Below are 20,158 nucleotides of genomic sequence, written 5' to 3'. Positions count from 1 at the left end.
GTGGAAGAGGCTGATGTGGCCCTGAGGTCCTGGCCATGTGAAACCACGGATCTGGTTCATGGCTTACGAGGCTGGTCGCCGGGCCTGTCACTGGCATCTCTGCCTCTTGGCCTGGGTTTGAGAGGGGACAGCTGAGGTGGCTTTTACTATGAAATCACTGCAAGCCTCTGGCTGGATTTATATCATGGTAACTTTGCAGTTTCCTTCTCGGAGAAGCAAAACCAAAGCCACCATAAGGCAAAGTCATCTTGAAGATATAATTTGGTACAATTCTAGAGAAAACCAAAAATTGCTTTGTTCCCTCATAAAACCACATTTACGTAGCTCAGACTTCGTGCCAGACTGTGCCAGGATGGGCTTGGTGGGGGGGTCATGACGCCTTTGGCGGGAGGTGCCCCAGGCTGAGGATACCCTTAGAGGATAAGGACCTGAGCTGCACGCTTTTGTTTTCACTCACAAACATCAGAACTAACAACACAGCCTTAAGCAGAGGATGCAAAATCCTGACAACATCTGAACTTGGGGGTCTGTATTCACAACTAACGACTCCAAGACCCACCTGTGAGGTCCCAAATTTCACCGTCCATCCTCAGACATCTTGTTTGCTTATTTGGGGACTGATGAATTAATCATAGGCTACTCAGCCATACTTCTTACCCCTCTTTCTTCCATAATCTTTACTGCAAAGGTCTGAACTGAAAATTCGCTGAGATGAGCAAAGCATCACCAAAACAGCTTTAAATAAAGCAGGATGGTGGTGGGGAGGGCAGGAGAGGCAGGAAGCCTTTCTCCAAGAACCTGACCACACCTGTCAGCTCCAGTCAGTAACTGTCATTCCTGAGAAGTCAGTTGCAACCAACTATTACACACCCACGAAGTCAGAGAAGCCAGCCATTCTCAGCTCAGACTCCCACCTCATACATCATGACCCGGGTGGCTGCAGGGCAATGAGGATTTCTGGACCTGACCACAAAGATGGGCCACGATGCGAATCTTCCTCAGTGTGTGCCACCCCTACCACCCCTCAAATAAATAAAGCTAACCTCTTTAGAGGCTGCCATCTTCACTGGCTTCTCAAAGAACTTTCACGGTAGGGAGAACCGGCAGAACATCTTGAGCATCTGAGCAAAGGCTGAGGCTGTCTGTTTTGAATGATGCTTCTAGATGTTCCTGCATCACCTCAACCACAAGCCCAAGTTAGTATGTGAAAGAGGGAGAGAGGGTGAGTAAACCCGGACCCCTCTCCCTGCTGCCTCTAGTCATTCCAACACACAGGAGCCTAGAATTTGACAGAGCACAGCAGTACTTCTCTGCTATACTGTTAAACTGATTTGTCCTCACATTTTAAAAGACAGCCTTCTGACTATCTTTAACAGACCCTATAAGACATAGATTTGAATCAATCAATTCATGTACGTTGTCTACTTATGTAAATTAATTTTACAAGAAACTTAAAACAACAGCCACTACAACTCCAAAACCTCTAATGTGATAATCTTACGAAGAATATGAGCAGATTCAGTGGAAAAGAGTAAAAAGCAAAAAAGTCTATGAATGCATTCAGAGTAGCAAGAAAGCTACTTCTCACCTTTTCACCACTCTACACACACACACACACACACACACACACACACACACACACACACGTACGTCTCTATGGGAAGAAACCACTAAGGTAGCCCTCATCGTGGGGCTGGGGAAACCCATGCTAGGAAGACAGGCTCAGGAGTTGGGATTCCCAAAACTGCGAAGAAAACTCACCTCCCTCGCCCCACCTGCCTCTATCACTTTTCCTTGAATCGATTCCGAAAAAGTTAGCTATAGAAATGTTCATAAAGTGATGGTTGTGGTCCACAAAAGGATTAAAATGACAAAACTGTGCTCCAAGTATTTCCCTGGTGACTTGAAACTCGAAGTAGGTGGGCCAGGCACAGTGGCTCATGCCTAGAATCCCAGCACTTTGGGAGGCCAAGGTTGGTGGATTATTTCCAGTTAGGAGTTCGAGACCAACCTGGCCAACATTATGAAAACCCATTTCTACTGAAAATACAAAAATTAGCCAGGCTTGGTGGAGGGCACCTGTAATCCCAGCTAGTCAGGAGGCTGAGGCAGGAGAATTGCTTGAGCCTGGGAGGCGGAGGTTGCAGTGAGCTGAGATCATGCCACTGCCCTCCAGTCTGAGTGATGGAATGAGACTCTGTCTCAAAAAGGAAAACAAACAAAAACTGGAAGTAGGAATTGCAGAATAAGAACCCAGAAGACACTGTAAAATCGATTTTAATTTTGGTTTTGGTTACAGGTTTCAACACAATTTGAGAATATTTGAGAAACACGACTATGGACGGGACTTGGACATTCCCTATTGATAGACAATCAGAAGAAATGAAAGATTTAGGGAAGATCTCTCCCATACACACAGTCACATTCCAAAACTTTAAATCTCATTTTTTCATGCAATACAAATGCAGACAGGTAAGTTTTTGCCTAGTTAATCTATTCATTCAATATATCCATTCATTCACCTCTTCACTCACTAATTTCATGCATTTATAAAACACTTATTAACTGTCTAATTGGGCCAGGTCCTTTTGTAGGTGCTAGAAACAAACATGGTCTGAACCTTCACGGCGTATTACAAAACAAGCTATAATCAAAGTCTCAAAACAGAAAACAGCTCCTCATCTTCGTCTGGGGAGCTGACAAAGGAGTCAACAGACTGGCCAGAGCTCTGGACCTGAATTCTGAAGACCTGGGTTTCAGTCCAAGCTTTGCCTTTTCTAGTTTGACAGCCTTGGCCAAATCATTCAATCTTCTTGAGCCTTAGTTTCCTCATCAGTAAGACTAGGATAACACTTATCCCCTGCTGTTGATGTAAAGATTAAATGACATCAAAGCACTTTGTGAAGAGCTCTATAAACACAACATGTTATTACAAATGCTGAGTTTTCCCTGCATTTAACACGTGACGAGGCATAGCCAGGGAAGAAGCTACACGCTTCTCATTCAATGCACTTCGCAGTTTGCAACTAGGGAGCTCAAGGCCCACATATCAACAGGGATGACAGAAAAACAGGACCCAAAAGGGCTCACCCAGGTAAGCCTTTGTTTGGCTCTAGAGAGAGGCAAAGATCAAAGTAGCAAGCCCAGCTCAATGTCTGGCTCATTTTCCAGACCCTCCATGCAGACAGGGAAATGCACTCAGCTAAGTTTATCCCAATGCACAGGTCAGAAAAGATAAAGCCAGAAGTCGCTCAGTGTCTTCCCAGGTCTACAGAAAGATCCATGTCCTGTGTGCTCTGTCCCACGCTTGTTAGAATACATGTGAGGAGTCAATTCCTTGCCCTCCTCCCCTCACTGCTGTGGTGACCAGGAAGAGGAGTGGGATTTTCCAGAAGCACAAACCAACAGAGTCCCACATCATTTGAACTTCCATTATAAGCCTACTTATCAGCCAAGGAAAGAGAAACATCAAATGCTTCGGAGATAGTTACCCATGAAGACTTCACACGCATATACACTGGGATCTTGGAATTGTCTCCAAGCAGCAGATCAAAGACCAGAGATGTCCCCTCTCGGGCAGGTCTCGTGGCTCCTCCTGCACAACCTGTGGTCAGTTTTCCTCAGAGACCATACATACCTGGGATCCTGGAGCAGAGCCTGAGTGCTCCGTGACCAATAAAATGGAAAGTACCCCCAGGGCATGGCTGGCTAGAAAAACACTTGGGATGCAGCTTAACCTGGGCTTTCACGCCCCCAGGTCACATACAAGAGTCTACCCATGGTCAAAGGTCAGCTGCGGGGACAGCATTCCTGCTCAGGAGAAGGACACTTTGCACCAGGATGAGACTGGAATGAACACGTTCTTCAGGATTGGCAGAATGTTCGGTGGCCCAAGACGTAAGGCAGACTTCAGAAAAGGTCAAAGGGTTTCATGGTGGTCTGTGAAGCTCCATAAGGACCTGCTGCTTGCTGAGCCCTCCGTTATCCAGAGGGGGCTGAACTAACACCGGTAAAGTCATCAGACCTCCAGTAGAAAGAAGGAGAATTTGATTTGGCAAGATCTGTGTCTTCATGTGGCCAGTGACCAGATGAATGACTCTGTTATGCCCAGAAGGTCCTCAGCCCTGTACACACCTCTGAACAGGCTAAGCTACCCCAGACTCCAGCGGGTCAACCAACCCGGACAACTCTAGCCCAGCAGTCTTCAGAACCGCTGGTTGAATTTCCTTAGGGCAAATGTGATGTGCAGTATTTATGTAAAAAAATATATATATATATTCTCTGCACTTTTTTATATTCCCAATGATGTGGTCAGGAGGATACCAAGAAGATTTTTTTAAACTGCTCTAAGACAAAGCCTTTGGGAGTATGATTTTGTAACTGCGTTTTAGGTGCAATTCCTTACTGATTTTTCACAAAAGCTTATTCTCAAAGGACTGCAGAATTGTGTTCATTATGCTTCAAACAAAGATATCCTCAATATTAACTCCACTGTGTTTAGAAGCTGAAAATAGAGCCCAGCTATGGACAGTGGCTTGATTAATACCAGATCTTTCCACATTATTATTTACAAGGAGAGTTTTAGTTGCTTTTTCTGCAAATAGTATAACCTGATTTATTGTTAACGATGCCTGGCCATTTTTCTTAGAACCCAATTCATTAAGCCAGTATTACTGAGACATTATGAAAAAACCTTTAAACCTGAGGCAGTTAATATCAGAGTGAGTTTTGTTGGGTTTTTGCTTTTTTTTTTTTTTTTTTTTTGAAGTTTATTTCTCTTAAACAAATCAACATTAATGAGTACCATGTGTTTCATAGGTTTAGGGATGTGGTAAAACAGGATTATTCAAGTTTGTCTTTTAAAATTATTGTGGTCCTTTAGTAAAACAACCTGTTAACGTTATTATTTAAATTATTTCCATCCATTACCATCAATGGAAAAGATGCTGTAAAATCTGGGATCTTTCATTACAATTTCAGGGACATTTACGAGTGTCTTAAAACTTAAAGGAAGAGGAAAGAAGACATACCTTTATGATTTTATTCAATTGTCAATGTGAATCTATTTACAATCAAAGAAATTTACTTTAAAAACAACCAAGCACATGGATTTTTGAAAGACATATGTCTATGTCTTCCCTGTGGCAACTTCATTCATTCATTCAACAGAATATTTATTGAGCACCTATTATACCCAGCCGTGCAACAGAGCCATGAACAAATCAAGGTCCCTGCTCCCAGGGAGGTCTCTTCTGGAGCAAAACCAGTAAACAAGCACTCGCAGGTCATGTCACGTGTGACCTATGGAGAACAGGAAGGCAGGGCATGGGAAAAGGGGCTTTGCGTATTGGAGTGAGGGCCTTTTCCATAGCATGCTCAGAGTTGGCCTCTCTATTCAGGGACACTTGAGCAGAGACCGGAAGGCAGTGAGGCCATGAGCCACAGCAGGCATCGTGGGGAAGCGACCCAGGCAGGGGGGCAGGTAGACATGAAGGACTGGGTGGGGGCAAGTTGGCACAACTGGGAACAGCAAGAGGCCGGTGTGGCTGGAGTGGATGAACGAGGAGGGGGATGGTTGGGCATGAGGTCAGAGAGACCACTGTAAACTGAACGTTGTGTCCCCCCACAGAATTCATATACTGAAACCTAGTCCCCAGTGTGATGGCTGGAGGTTAAGCCTTTGGAAGGTGATCAGGTCATGAGGGCAGAGCCGTTAGGAATGGCATTAGTGCTCTTATGAAAGGGGACCCAGAGAGCTTCCTCGCCCCTTCCGCTGTGTGAAAACACAATAATGACCCCTCTATGAACAATAGGGCCCTCCTCAGACACTAACGCTGCTGGTGCCTTGGTCTTGGACTTCCCAGTCTCCAGAACTGTAAGAAATACATACATTTCTGTCGTTTATAAGCTGCCCAGTCTGTGGTGATTTTTTTTGTAGCAGCCTGAGCAAAAGACCAACAGTCTCAAGTTCAGGGTCAAGGTCCAGGCTAGGGATACAATTTGCAAATCAATAATATATTGATAGCATTGGAAGTTACAGGACTGGGAGGGATGACACAGAGAGGCAGTGCAGGTAGAGCAAAGGTCTGATGAATGAGCTTTCCAGGATTTATTTAGAGCAGATGAGAGAAAACCAGCACAAGATACTGAGAAGGAATAGGTAGTAAGCTAAAAGGAGAAATCAAAAAGTGATCCAGGAAGTAGGATCCAAAAGTGATCCAAAGAAAGTCATCCAGGAAGGAGGGAATGAGCTACGGGCAAATGCTGCAGATAGATCAAGTAAAATGAGGACTGAGAATTGACCATAGAACAGTGACTGGCACATAGTAGGTGGTCAACAAATATTTGTAGAATGAATGAACGTGTTATAATGATCAGATCACAATTATTATCTATTACAAATGTTATTTAGTATTGATTATCATCAGTGACCTTCATAAGAGTTTTGGTTGAGTGGTGGCAGCTAAAAGATAAATGGAATGGGTTCAAGAGAGGATAGAGATAAGAAAGTGGAAACAGAAAGTACAAACATGCATTTTAAAAATAAATTTGCTGCAAAGACAATCAAAGAATTGGAACAGACCAAGTGCAGTGGCTCACGCCTGCTATCCCTTTAGGGGGAGGCAGGAAGATTGCTTGAGCCCAGGAGTTCAAGACCAGCCTGGACAATGTAGCAAGACCCCATCTCTCAAAAAAAAATATTTTAATTAGCCAGGTATGGTAGTATGCACCTGTAATAGCTACTTTGGAGGCTGATGAAGGAGGATCACTTGAGCCCAGGAGTTCAAGGCTACAGGGCTACAGTGAGCTATGGTTGTGCCACTGTACTCCAGCCTGGGTGACAGGGCAAGATCCTACCTCTAAAAAAAAAAAAAAAAAAAGAAAAAGAAAAGAAAAGAAAGAAAGAAAGGAAATGGGACAGTAGTTAATGAGATGTGTGAGGTAGAGAACTTTTGTTTTTTAAGTTGGGAGTTATAACAGTATTTTTGCTTTCTAAAAGGAGTGATTCAATCAAGAGAGAAGAAATGATGATACAGAAAGAGGAGAACACTCTGCCAGAGGGTGCTCAAGCCCACTAGAAGTTAATGGTCATAAACTGAAAACAGGCACCACAGCTCAGTGTTTTGTTCCACCCAGGCTCAGCTGGACATAGACAGGTACAGAGGAGGTGGGCAACTGGGTTTTACCAAGGCTGTAGTTTCGCAAGGAGAGTGGGATGAAGAGAGAGATGGGTAAAGAAGTTAATGTTATAACGTAGTAAAGCAAGGTAATGATTAGATAATCAAGGACCCCAAACTAGATAATGAGAGACCTGAAGACATGAGGTAGGTGAGAAAGGGGGAAAAGATGATAGGATGGATGGATTTTGCACTTCAGTGAGATGGAAGAATTTTTTTCAGTCAAGGTTTTAGGAGGGAAGAAAGAGGCGGTGGTCAGAGAATGGGATGCTGGAAATGAGACGATGGAGCTGGAGGAGTAGCAGATAACGACTACATTATCAGTCTTTACAACTGGTAATAAGCTCCAGGGTATAGTTACGGAAATGGGTGGCTGAGGTTGAGTGAAGAACAAGGTCATCAGAGAAGAGGAGATTAAGGACCTGAGAAGCCAGAGTACTGGAAGGACTGTCTACAAGAACATTGGAATCATAGGCGTTACTGTCTGACAAGTAGAGTTGGTGTACCGATAGTACTCCAGGAGCCTCAATCTGCAAGGAACAAGGTGGCATGGACCAGAGATGCATAGATGACTGCAACAATGATCTGGTGGCCTGAGATGCAAAGCCAGGGGTCTCCAGGAGGAGGGAAGGATGATCGTGGAGCAGTGATCATGAGGAGCTAGCACCAAATGCGGTGGTTCAGGGTGTGGGGACAAAGCAGATGTGGCTTGAGAGGACTTCGGGGAGCAGTTAGGAAGATAAGGTAAAGGGACTGTATTAGTCTGTTCTTGCATTGCTATACAGAAATACCTGAGGGCCAGGTGCAGTGGCTCACGCCTGTTATCCCAGCACTTTGGGAGGTCAAGGTGGGTGGATCACGAGGTCAGGAGTTCAAGACCAGCCTGGCCAACATGGTGAAACCCTGACTCTACTAAAAATACAAAAAAAAGAAAAAGAAAAAAAAATTAGCCAGGTGCGGTGGCAGGTGCTGTAATCCCAGCTACTCAGGAGGCCGAGGCAGGAGAATCGCTTGAACCCGGGGGGCAGAAGTTGCAGTGAGCTGAGATCGTGCCACTGCACTCCAGCCTGGGCGACAGAGTAAAACTGTCTTAAAAAAAAAAAAAAGAAAAAAAGAAATACCTGAGACTGGGGAATTTACAAGAAGAGAGGTTTCACTGGCTCACTGTTCTGCAGGTTGTCCAGGAAGCATGGTGGCATCTGCTTCTGGGGAGGCCTCAGGGAGCTTCCAATCACGGCAGAAGACAAACTGGGAACAGGCAGTTTACACAGTGAAAGCAGGAGCAAGAAAGAGCAAGGCCGGAGGCACCACACGCTTGTAAACAACCAGATCCTACCAGAACTCACTCACTAGCACGAGAACAGCACCAAGGGGAACGGTGCTTAGCCATTCATGAGAAACGCCCCCATGATCCAGCCACCTCTCACCAGGCCCCACCTCCCACGCTGGGATCACAACGGAACACGAGATTTGGGCAGGGACACAGATCCACACCATCACGAGGACCTCTCAGGAAAGGCGCTGAGGGTGTAGGGAATTTCGCGATAACGTGCTGTGTGTTCCAATGGAAAGGCGTTGTGAGTAGGAGACAGGTGCGGAGGGGGACGAGGATTTCCTGAGTCCCGGCTTCCTATGAGGAGAGACACAAGCAGAGACGCAAGGCTCGCTGTGCTCAGGTCTGATGTTTTCCAGACAACTGTGTGTGAGGCTATGAAGTTGCAGAAGGAGGGAGGGGATGAGGTTTCTACCAGGAGTGGCCTCTGGGGCGCCACCTTCACTCCTGCTGATGGTAAGGTAGAGGTGGGGTGAGGGGTGAGCGGTGAGGGCTCTTAGGTACCCTCTTCATTATACAAAACACCACCAAGGTAATTACCTGAACATCTCACTTGCGCCTGTGGCCCAAAGATGACATTCAGATATGAGTCAATGGTCACAGGGTTGACTGAGCAAGAGAAGGAAACTTACCCTTGCTGCTGGGGAACCGCTCAGGAGATGAATGTAGTGCCATCTCCATGTGTAAAGATACGATGGAGCCCTCCACCTCCTCCAGAAGCAGCTACAGTGTGGATGTGGAGGCATCGGGTGGGGTAGAGAATGAACGCAACTCAAGCCGGGGGATAGAATGAAAGACGCAGTATCAGCTGTTTTTCCACGAATCAACAGAGATCAGTCCGAAAAATGTAACTGTGAGCTAAAAAGTCAAGTTGTCAAGGGATATGTCCAGCCCGATACCACTCACACAGCGCGTGGCTGCGGCATGCAGTCTGTCTGTATCCTCGAGCTTCTCACACGCTGGTAAAGACCATCGGTGCGTCTAAGTGGAACCTAAGGCTGCCTGGCGGAAGGCCAGCGTCCCAGCAGAAGAACCGGGAAATAGAGAAGGGCTGGAGCCCGGGAGTGTGGCAATTAGAAGCAAAAAAGGACTCCAGGGTCATCCAAGAAGCCAGAGTGATGGCCCTATTCCAGCCCAGGGAAGCTCATTACCAACATTCCTGTAGAGGATACATTTCTATGAACTGCTTTTAAAGGGGGATAGGACTCTTTGTTTCAAACAAAATTGTACACAGAAGTCCAATGAATGAATGAAAGAGATGGAAGAAAAAGAAAGAATGAGAAAGAAAGGAGAGGGAGGAGGGGAGGAGAGAGAGACACAGAGAGAAAATAGGGAGAGAAAAAAGAGAAGGAAAGAGAGAGATAAGGAGGGAGACAGGGAGGGGGAAAGACAGAGAAACAGAGAAAGAAAGGAAAAAAGAGAAGGAAAGAAAGAAAAGAGGAAGGGAAGGAGGCAGCGAGGCAGGGAGGAAGGAGGGAAGGAAGGAAAAAAAGTCACAGTAGTTCTAGTTAAAGCAGAGCAAGGCCAGAGTCCCACCTGCACCCCAAGAAAGCAAGAGATTCTGCTAAGGAAGCTCTTGGCCCTCCCTGAATTGCAGCTACAGAGGACAGGATGTGTATGAAGTATTCTGAATTGTATTATTTTTTAACACTGTTACCTTCATCAGTCGTGACAGCAGAACAAAGGTTTTCTTATTTGTTTTCTGTCTTTCAGCACATAAATCAAAACGATACCTCTGCCAATTCTTCTCCTTTACAGGTGGAAGGTTCCAGCTTCATGAATTATAAGTCAACATCTCATGCCCAAATATATCTATTTTACTTGCAATTTTTCTGGCCTGTCAAAACCGTCAAGCACTGACAAGAATAATACACTGGGTTTTGCAGCTGGCACGAATGAAGTCGTTATCAATTATGAGAAGAAAATTTGCGTTGAAATGTCAATTACAAAGATGACGCCTACCTATAACCCACTGCTAAAAATGTAAAAGCTAAAGTTGAAGAATTTAGCATGAACTTTATGAAAACTCTCTATTCATTTTCATAGCAGCCTTCATTATGCTGATTTGAACACAGACCTGAGTGTATACAGGATGATAATTACCCTGGCAGGGCAGAGGCAGAGTGGAGATATTCCTCATAAAGACATAAATCGTGGAAGGAAAAAAAAAAAAAGATTGTATGGAACTGTTGCAGATTTTAAATGGTTTTTATGTGTTAAAGGCATTAGCCGGCCCTGATCTTAAATCTCACGTGATCCTCACGTAAATTTATTAACTCTCTTCTTCCGACACATCACACCCAAATAACTAGTACACTCCACAGACCAAAGGAAGTTATTTTTCAAATTCAATCATAAACAAACTTGAAGTGAAGACAGATACCTGAAATAAATATTTATGGCTCTCTCTTTCCAAAATAAACGCTAATCTAAATTCTTTTTTTTTTTTTTTTTTTTTTTGAGACGGAGTCTAGCTCTGTTGCCCAGGTTGGAGTGCAATGGTGTGATCTCGGCTCACTACAACCTCCACCTCCCAGCTTCAAGCAATTCTCCTGCTTCAGCCTCCCAAGTAGTTGGAATTACAAGCGCCCACCACTACACCTGGCTAATTTTTGTATTTTTAGTAGAGACGGGTTTTTACCATGTTGGCCAGGATGGTCTTGAACTCCTGACCTCAGGCAATCTGCCGTCTTGGCTTCCCAAAGTGTTGGGATTACAGGCGTGAGCCACGGCACCCGGCACATTTATCTAAATTCTTAATGTCTGACTCTTCTCCAAATCCTATGTCAGGTTGACGTCTCCGTCCTCCCTCCCTCCCCTTCTTCTCGCCAAGGCCTCACTGACCTACATCATCACCTCCCAGGGTTCTGCAGTACTGAGTTCTAATCCTGGTAAACTGGACTGGATTGCTGAGAAATTGTAGCATGGTCCCTTTACAGGACTCCAGCCCCGGGTCTTTGGGAAAAACATGAAAAAAAAAACAAAAAAAAAAAAAACAAAAAACAAACAAAAAAAAAACCAGAATTGAATTCAGAAGAAAGGTAGGGAGCAAAACGACTAGAGACCATAGACAGAGGAGCCACTGGAGGGTGACGGTCCCATTCTCTCCTTGTCCATACTGCTCTCCTTAGATGCTTTAGGTAGCATCAACACTCTTAATTACACAGCAACATACTTTTTGCAAAAGCGAATTTATATAAAAACACCGAAGACTGTCTCTGCACTTTTCTTTCTGCACCCCTGGATGGAGAAAACCACGCAGCTCACTTCATCTTGGTGCAATGGTTGTTGGTCTTGAAATAAAAACTCACTGAAGACAAGAAGCCATTTACTTGGTTAAATGTGTGAAAAATCGGTTGGGGTGCATTCTACTACTAATGCACACACAATCTGTATTTAATACAGAATTAAATGTCTATGGCCAAAGACTAACAAGGTTTGGAGATGTTTTCTAGTTAGTCACCTGGTTTGGTTTCCCAAGCACAATTTCTGATTTACGGTTCAAGAGGAAACAAAGGATTACTTTCAACTTGTAGTCTGAGAATTTGAAAATCCAGAACTGAAGTGAAAAGAAAATCAACATCCCTGTGACACAATGTGATGCTAACCCTTAAGGGGGAGGGAGATGGGCATAGATGGTGCCACGGGAGTCAAGCGACAGGAGACGCAGGAGTTCAGGCACCGCACAGCCGTGCACCTCCCTCTGAGCTCTACCCCCACTGGTGGCCCTCCCTACCCACCAGACTGCTCAGGAAGTGAGACACAAATCATTTAGATGCTTTAAAAAAGATGAAGGGACTTTTCAATGTGGCGAACACAGTCTCCTGTGTTGAATCAAGTTTATAAACAAGCTTTTGTTTCCCCATGAGTTTCTCTAAGTACCCAGAGAGTTCACCTTCTCTGAAGACTGCACCGTGCGGGGCCCAGTGGCTCACTCCTGTAATCTCAGCACTTTGGGATGTCAAGAGGGGAGGATCACTTGAGCTCAGGAGTTTGAGACCAGCCTGGGCAACCTAGTGAGATCTTGTCTCTACAAAATTTGTTTAAAAATTAGCTGAGAGTGGTGGTGTGCGCCTGTGGCCACAGCTACTCTGGAGGCTGAAATGGGAGGATCACTTGAATCTGGGAGGTTGAGGCTGTGGTGAGCCATACTGTGCCACTGCACGCTAGCCTGGGTGGCAAAGCAAGACCCTGTCTCAAAAAAAAAAAAAAAAAAAAAGACTGCATCTTTTTAAGCCCTTGGCTTTTCCAGTTAAATATTCCTGGATTTTCCAGGAATAATCCCAGAAATAGACTGAAGAAGCCTTCCCTTTAGAAACCAGGGTCACTAACATTACAGACGCAGCTCCAGAGCTCCGCTGTGAGGACCAGCACTTGACCCTGGAGCACTGAATGGGGTTGAGTGAAACCATCTGGCTTCAGTATAGACTCGCCCCAAGAGAAAAATGAGAACATCTGAGGCACTAGGATTGGGAAAGGAGGATGGGAGGATGGATTCTAACTGTAGAAATGAAAAGTATCAATAAAATGATGCTAGTCAATTCCATCTCCTAAATATGTCTCAATTCACTTTCTGCATCCACTGATGTCCCCACTTTGGGCATTGAGGCCACCACCATTTCTCACCTGGATGACTGCAGTGCATTTCCCTGTTCCCTTCCTTAGATCGTGGCTGAAACATCACACCCTCAGAGAAGCTTCCCTGTCTCCAGACTAAGTCTGGCTCCACATTGAGCCTTTCTATCCAAAACCCCTGCACATTTCTTTCAGTGCACGTATCACGAGGGTTGCTGTACAACTCATTACGTAGAGTTGTTGAATGCCTTTTATCCTCATTGGAGTGTAAACCCGATGAAAGCAGGACCCTGTCCATCTTACCTCTGTGTTCTCAGGGCCTCGTGCATGGTGCCGTATAGGTCATAGGCTCTCAATAGTGCCTACAAATGAATGAGTGAATAAATGAATGGTCACTTTGCCCAGGGCCACTTAGAATAAGATGTCAGGGATAGGAGCTACAGAAAAGCAAGGCTAGCCCTATTTATATGTTAATACATATTCAACCATCTGTATCTGTGGCTTCCACATTTATGGATTCAAACAACCATGGATTAAAAGTATTCAGGAAAAAAATAAAAGATGGTTGCGTCTGTACTGAACATGTACAGACTTTTTCCTTGTCATTATTCCCTAAACAATACAAAATAACAACTATTTACATAGCATTTGTACTGTATTAGGTATTATAGGTAATCTAGAGATCATTTAAGATATACAGGAGGATGTACATGGGTTATATGCAAATACCATGCGATTTTATACCTGGGACTTGAGCATTGGTGGATTTTAGTATCTGTAGGAGTCCACTGATACTCAGGACTGTACCCTCCAGTGAGACTCTAGTTCAGCTGGAACATTTTCTCGTTTTTCTTACGCTTTCCCTGTTTCCTGTAGTGATAAGGACAGTAAGAAAGAAGTCTCCTCATACCCTCCAGCCAGTACTGGGGGGAAATGGGTTTCCAGAAGGTAGGGAGATTGTTCAAACCCCTGGGCCTGGGGTTGTGCTAGAGGCTTGGGCCCTGGGCCTTGGCGTTTTCCAACAAGGCTCAATGGGGAAGAGCAATTCAATATGTATCTAAAATAAACTCAGGGGACCTAGGACTGTCATAATCCACACTCAGGAAATCCTGTGGCACACATGCCAACCGGTAAATCTGGACAGAGAACACATATGTGAATCTCTGTACAACTGTAACAGCTACTTTGATGTGGGTTACATAGAATTCTTCAAAATGAACCAATCTTCTTATATTTAAAACACGGTGAAAATATATATTCATGATTTTGTGACTATACTAAAAATTACTTTAAAAGGTCAATTTTATGGTATATGAATGATATCTCAATAATAAAATGGGACTTACTTCCCCATCCCAAATCCAAATCACGTTTTAGTCCCTATTTTATGATGATATACATATTTTACCCATAGGAGTCTACAATCTCAGAAACTTGTCTTCCATCATGAGTTCTGGGCTGCTGACGCTAGAAAATGAACGGAGTCCAGTGACGTATATGAGCTAGGCTGTGCAAGAAGTCTGTCGGAGTTAGCGCTAGTGAAAGCTGACACTAATGTGGTATCAGCCACATCCATACGGAATAGTAAACCAGCACGGCTGCCTTAGCAGAAGAAATTTTTCCATTCAGTCAGTGACAAGGGCCACAAGAATAGCCTAAAAGGCCAGGGGGCGGTGACTCACGCCTGTAATTCCAGCACTTTGGGAGGCTGAGGCAGGTGGATCATGAGGTCAGGAGTTTGAGACCAGCCTGACTAAGATGATGAAACCCCATCTCTACTAAAAATACAAAAAAATTAGCCGGGCGTGGTGGCGCACGCCTGTAATCCTAGCTACTCAGGAGGCTGAGGCAGGAGAATCACTTGAACCCAGGAGGCAGAGGTTGCAGTGAGCTGAGATTGCACCACTGCACTCCAGTCTGGGTGACAGACCGAGATTACGTCTCAAAAAAAAAAACCCTAAAAGCAAAATTCTACCCAATGAAGTAGACCTTTCTTGCCATTGCAGTCAACTTCTAGTACCAGTTAAATATCCCACAAGACTCTATGTAGTCTGGGATACATAATCACTGAATCCTTCCGACTGCTAGGATCTTATGTAAGCTCTGGGTGTGAACAACGTGCCTCTACTCAAGGAGCTATTTGGGGATGGTGACTGTACAGGGAGACCTCTGAGGGGGTACATTTCCCCAGAAAGTCTTTGCCCTTTGGGTCAGAGGTTACAACATACTGCTCCATGCCATCAGCTGACTGCAGCAGAACGGACTCACAGCTAATTTCTTAGAAACTCTGTTCTAGAGCTATGTCTGAGAATGTGGTGCTCACACTTAGTTGTGCTTCCTACCACACAGAAATGCGTATGTGTTCACACTCATGGTAATGAGTGTGATGCATGCAAGTGAATCACACGTATACATAAGTACAAACCAACATACAAGAGGAACCCACCATCTAGATCGGGGACTGGCAAACTTTTGCTATAAAGAACCATTAAATATTTTTGGCTCTGCAGGCCATATGGTTTCTGTCTCTACTCGATTCTGCTGAGGGGAAGGAGGAAGTTGCCATCGGCAACATGTAAATGAATGAGCATGGTTGTTTCCAATAAAACTTTATTTATAAAAACAAGCAGCAGGCTGGCTTTGGCCCGCAGGGCACAGTTTTCTGCCTCCTAGTGTATATAATGGAAGCCTGTACTCTTTAAGAAACAAGTACACCATTCTGAAGGAATCTTGCTAAAGAATTAGAGTAACTTCATCTTCCTACGAAGTTATGAGATATAATTTAAGCTTCTGATGATTCAGTGTCTACTATGAATGTTAATTAATTTCATTCCATGCCACATGACATAATTTCCACAGGCACAGTGAAGTGCAAAAAACTGTTTGCCCTAAACCTACGGCTGTACTTAGAGAATCTGTGTCTGCTTTCTGTCCCCTCTCTTCCTGTCAAGCTGTTAGCTGTCGCTTTGTTGGTTTTGCCTTTGTGATTGTCGCTATCTTTAATTTGCCATTTCTGATCTGCTCCCGGCCAAGCACACTATCTAAAGGAGACCTGGCTATGAAGGGTGATAAGTTTCTCTTAAAGAAACACGAGCATGAGCTTTGTCACCTTTATGCAGCCACTGCATGGTCTTTTGGACTTTCTAATTTGTCATTTATTTTAAGTACTTATGGTTGCTCGAAAATGACTTATGAGATGTTACTCGTGTGTGTGTGTGCACACCTATAAACACACACACCATAGTCATTTATCTATTCATTTAATAAATATTTATTGAATTCCTATATGTGAGTCAGTTCTAAGAATTTGGAATACAGTCGTGAAACAAAGATTGGAAAACCAAAACACATACACTCATCCACACACACACACACACACTTCTTAAGTACTTCTAGGTTACCAGGCTAAATGAATGGCCGAGTGTGGTGGCTCACACATGAAATCCCAGCACTTTGGGAGGTTGAGGTGGATGGATCACTTGAAGTCAGGAGTTTGAGACCAGCCTGGTCAACATGGTGAAACCTCCCTGCTACTAAAAATACAAAAATTAGCCGGGCATGGTTGGGGGCGCCTGTAATCCCAGCTACTTGGGAGGCTGATGCAGGAGGATCACTTGAACCCAGGAGGTTGAGGTTGCAGAGAACCGAGATCACGCCACTGCACTCCAGCCTGGGTGACAGGGCAAGACTGTCTCAAAAATAAGTAAATAGATAGATAGATAGATAGATAGATAGATAGATAAAACTTCTAAATGCTCTCCACATCCTCCCAAACATACACACAGGATTACTTCTACTTGATAAACCAAAATGCCCACTTAGTCCAATTTTCCCTTTGTACCTCATTTCCTGCCTCCTTTCTTCTCATGGGCCCCCATGGAAGCAAAGGTAAGTCACCAACCTGCTGAAAGACAGGAGGCCCAGCCGACTACCCAGGAATCCAAGTGGTCAGCGTGTTCTTGGATCATTTAAACCTGCTTCTTCAACTGTTAATGAGGCAATAAATTCCTGTGATCTGGGAGGTGAACCAAAAATCCTAGCCTGGGTTTCAGTTTCATTTCAAATGGACTAAGTAGCAAAGCGCCAGTCTTTCCAGTTTAATGAAGTTGGATTTTCAGTTCCTGGCCACTTTGGGAAAATAAAAGATAAGAATTCACAGGGTATCTTCCGTATTCAGGTGAGGAAGGCCAAAAAGCATGTTGCTACGGAAGGTGAATAGGAAAACGTGGGAAAGGACTAAACCCGGAGGACGCTTCAGGGGCCCTCCCAAGAATGAGTGCTCACAGGGCTGCCGCTGCACGAACCTGCAGAAAAGCAAACCATTATTCCAGAGAGAACCTTTTCCTGCCAGTCCGTCTAGTCCTGATTCCACATGTGTGAAGAAAGGCAAAACCGCATCCCTCCCCAGAGCAGATCAAGGTCACTGCGACCTTCACAGAGTGGCCAGATCCACCACGCAGCCGCCAGTCGGAGGCACCCGCATACCATCACCCCATCTTGCACGGTGCCCCTAACTCCTACAAGCAGGTCTCTTGCATCCCCGCAGCAGTCCTTTTTCTGATGGTCCGCTCACTCTATGCACTCCTGTCTCCTTCCTCTCTCTTCTTTCTGACAACAGTGGATGGTGCTTCTTCCAGATGGCATCCGTGCAGCAGAAAGCCCAGCAGCTATGCAGAGTGGGACAGCAATCCCCGCGTGGGACTCTTCTTTCCCTACGTGGGACTCTCTTTTCCCTGCGTGGGACCCTCCTTTCCCTGCGTGGCACTATTCTTTCCCTGTGTGAGACTCTTCTTTCCCTGCGTGGAACTCTCCCTGCGTGAGACTCTCCCTGCATGGGACTCTTCTTTCCCTGCGTGGGACTCTCCCTGCGTGGGACTATCTTTCCCGGCATAGGACTCTTCTTTCCCTGAGCGGGACCCTCCTTTCCCTGCGTGAGACTCTTCTTTCCCGGTGTGGGACTCTTCTTTCCCGGCGTGGGACTCTCCCTGCGTGGGACTATCCTTTCCAGGCATAGGACTCTTCTTTCCCTGCGTGGGACCCTCCTTTCCCTGTGTGAGACTCTTCTTTCCCTGCATAGAACTCTCCCGGCGTGGGACTCTTCTTTCCCTGCGTGGGACCCTCCTTTTCCCGCATGAGACTCTCCTTTCCCTGCGTGGGACCCTCCTTTCCCTGTGTGAGACTCTTCTTTCCCTGCGTGGAACTCTCCCGGCGTGGGACTCTTCTTTCCCCGCATGAGACTCTCCTTTCCCTGCGTGGGACTCTTCTTTCCCTGCAGGCATTGGTGGGCAGCAAATCCCGTCCCGACTCCTTCCCAAGCCTCCTCCCTCACAGTCCAGACTCCTCCAGATTCTACCTCGTTCAGATGATGCAGATTCTCAGGCTAAGAAAAGCAACCTCCTGGTTTGTCACGTTTGGCACTAGAGTGCATATATGTGTCTGTGTGTGTCACACAGGTAAACCACAAGCAGGAGCCTGGGATGCCAGGCCAGGGAGGACGAGGCAAAGCCAAAAAGGGGAAGTGGCAATCCAAGGCTGGATTAGACTGAGAGGGGTGCCATGAGGTCAGCTGAGCCTTACCCCAGGCTGCCGGGCCAATCTGGGGTCTGCAATGCCGCAATTATGCCTTCATTTTTAGCACAGAAGTGCCAGTTGGACCGTAGAATCCGGAGAGCAGACGGACAGTCTGAAGTCCCCAGACGCACGCAGGGCAAAAGGAAGTCAGAGATGCTGCACTGGCGCTGGGCCTCAGTGATTGTAGCTGCCTCCCGCTTTCTTACGAGTAACTGAAATCACAGCCCCAGCGGAACATGCTGGCCACTCCAGATTACATCCAGTTCTCACCCGACTTAAGGTCATGAGACCTGGGTTCAAATCCCAACTCCAACACCTAATACATATGTAGACTCGGTCCAGTTATCTACCCTCTTTACCCTTTGGTCTCATCTATGAAAACGGAAAGGCAGTCATACCTACTGTATAGGGTTAGTAGGAGGCTGACATGAGAGCAATTATGGAAAGTACTTGACAGAGGTAGACACAGAAAAAATGTTTGAAACATCTCACCCTTAGCAGAAAACAGACACACACTCTAAGGTGCACTGCAGGCTCACTCCTCATTCTTGATTGTTTCTGTTCCTTTGTCTGCCCCGCACCCATACTCCTCTGCAGAAGATGCCCCTTCTCCTCTGCTGACCCTCCAGGGAGCCTGGGTCTGACCCCAGATGGAGGTCACTCTTCTGAAGGCTCCTGCAGGGCAGCTGGCTTTGCATCCTTCCTGTGCACCCGAGTGGCCTCTCACCTACATGTTTTATGAGGAGGGACTGACTGATCGGAATTTCACTCTTTGCAGAAGACATCTGTTTTGAGGGCAGTAAAGACCCAGGTGGCACTGTTTTGAAGACAGAGAAATGAAGGGCAATTACCTTGCCATTAATCAACCAGGATACAAGGACTGAACAGTTAGTTAACACCAGGAACGAGCATTTTAATAACATTCCTGGGCATTGGGAATGAGCAAAACACAAATTAAGTTAGTAGGCAACTATGAGATTGCTTGAAACATGTCAGTGTGGATTTTAAAGCTGAGTGTAGAATGCAAGATGCTAAAGGGAGTCACCACCACTTCCTCTGAAAAATCAAAACAGAGACAGGCCATTGCTGCTCACACACACACTGCTTCTTGTACCTTGCTGTGCGGGTAACAGGAGATGACTAACCTTTTCTGCTTCCTTCTAAGCCCCAAATAAACTGCCCGCCCCAGCCCACCTCACCTGACACCCACTAAGAGGAGATTTTTTTTTTTTTTTCTTTTTTTTTGGACACAGAGTCTCGCTCCATCACCAGGCTAGAGTGCAGTGACGCGGATCTTGGCTTACTGCAACCTTCACCCCCCAAGTTCAAGCAATTCTCGTGCCTCAGCCTCCTGAGTAGCTGGGATTACAGGCACCCACCACCATGCCTGGCTAACTTTTGTATTTTTAGTAGAGATGGGGTTTCACCATGTTGGCCAGGCTGGTCTCGAACTCCTGACCCCAAGTGATCCGCCCGCCTTGGCCTCCCAAAGTGCTGGGAT

General features: G+C 45.6%; 1 protein-coding gene across 1 annotated transcript in view; it reads right to left on the bottom strand.

Moving 5' to 3' along the window:
* The window catches only part of KIF26B (kinesin family member 26B), a 569,059-nt gene that overhangs the window by 372,073 nt on the left and 176,828 nt on the right, over positions 1-20,158 (bottom strand). The gene's annotated exons all lie outside the window — the stretch shown is intronic.

The sequence above is a fragment of the Chlorocebus sabaeus genome, chromosome 25, assembly GCF_047675955.1.
Source record: "Chlorocebus sabaeus isolate Y175 chromosome 25, mChlSab1.0.hap1, whole genome shotgun sequence".
Classification (NCBI taxonomy): domain Eukaryota; kingdom Metazoa; phylum Chordata; class Mammalia; order Primates; family Cercopithecidae; genus Chlorocebus; species Chlorocebus sabaeus.
This window is presented reverse-complemented; position numbering and strand designations above follow the sequence as displayed.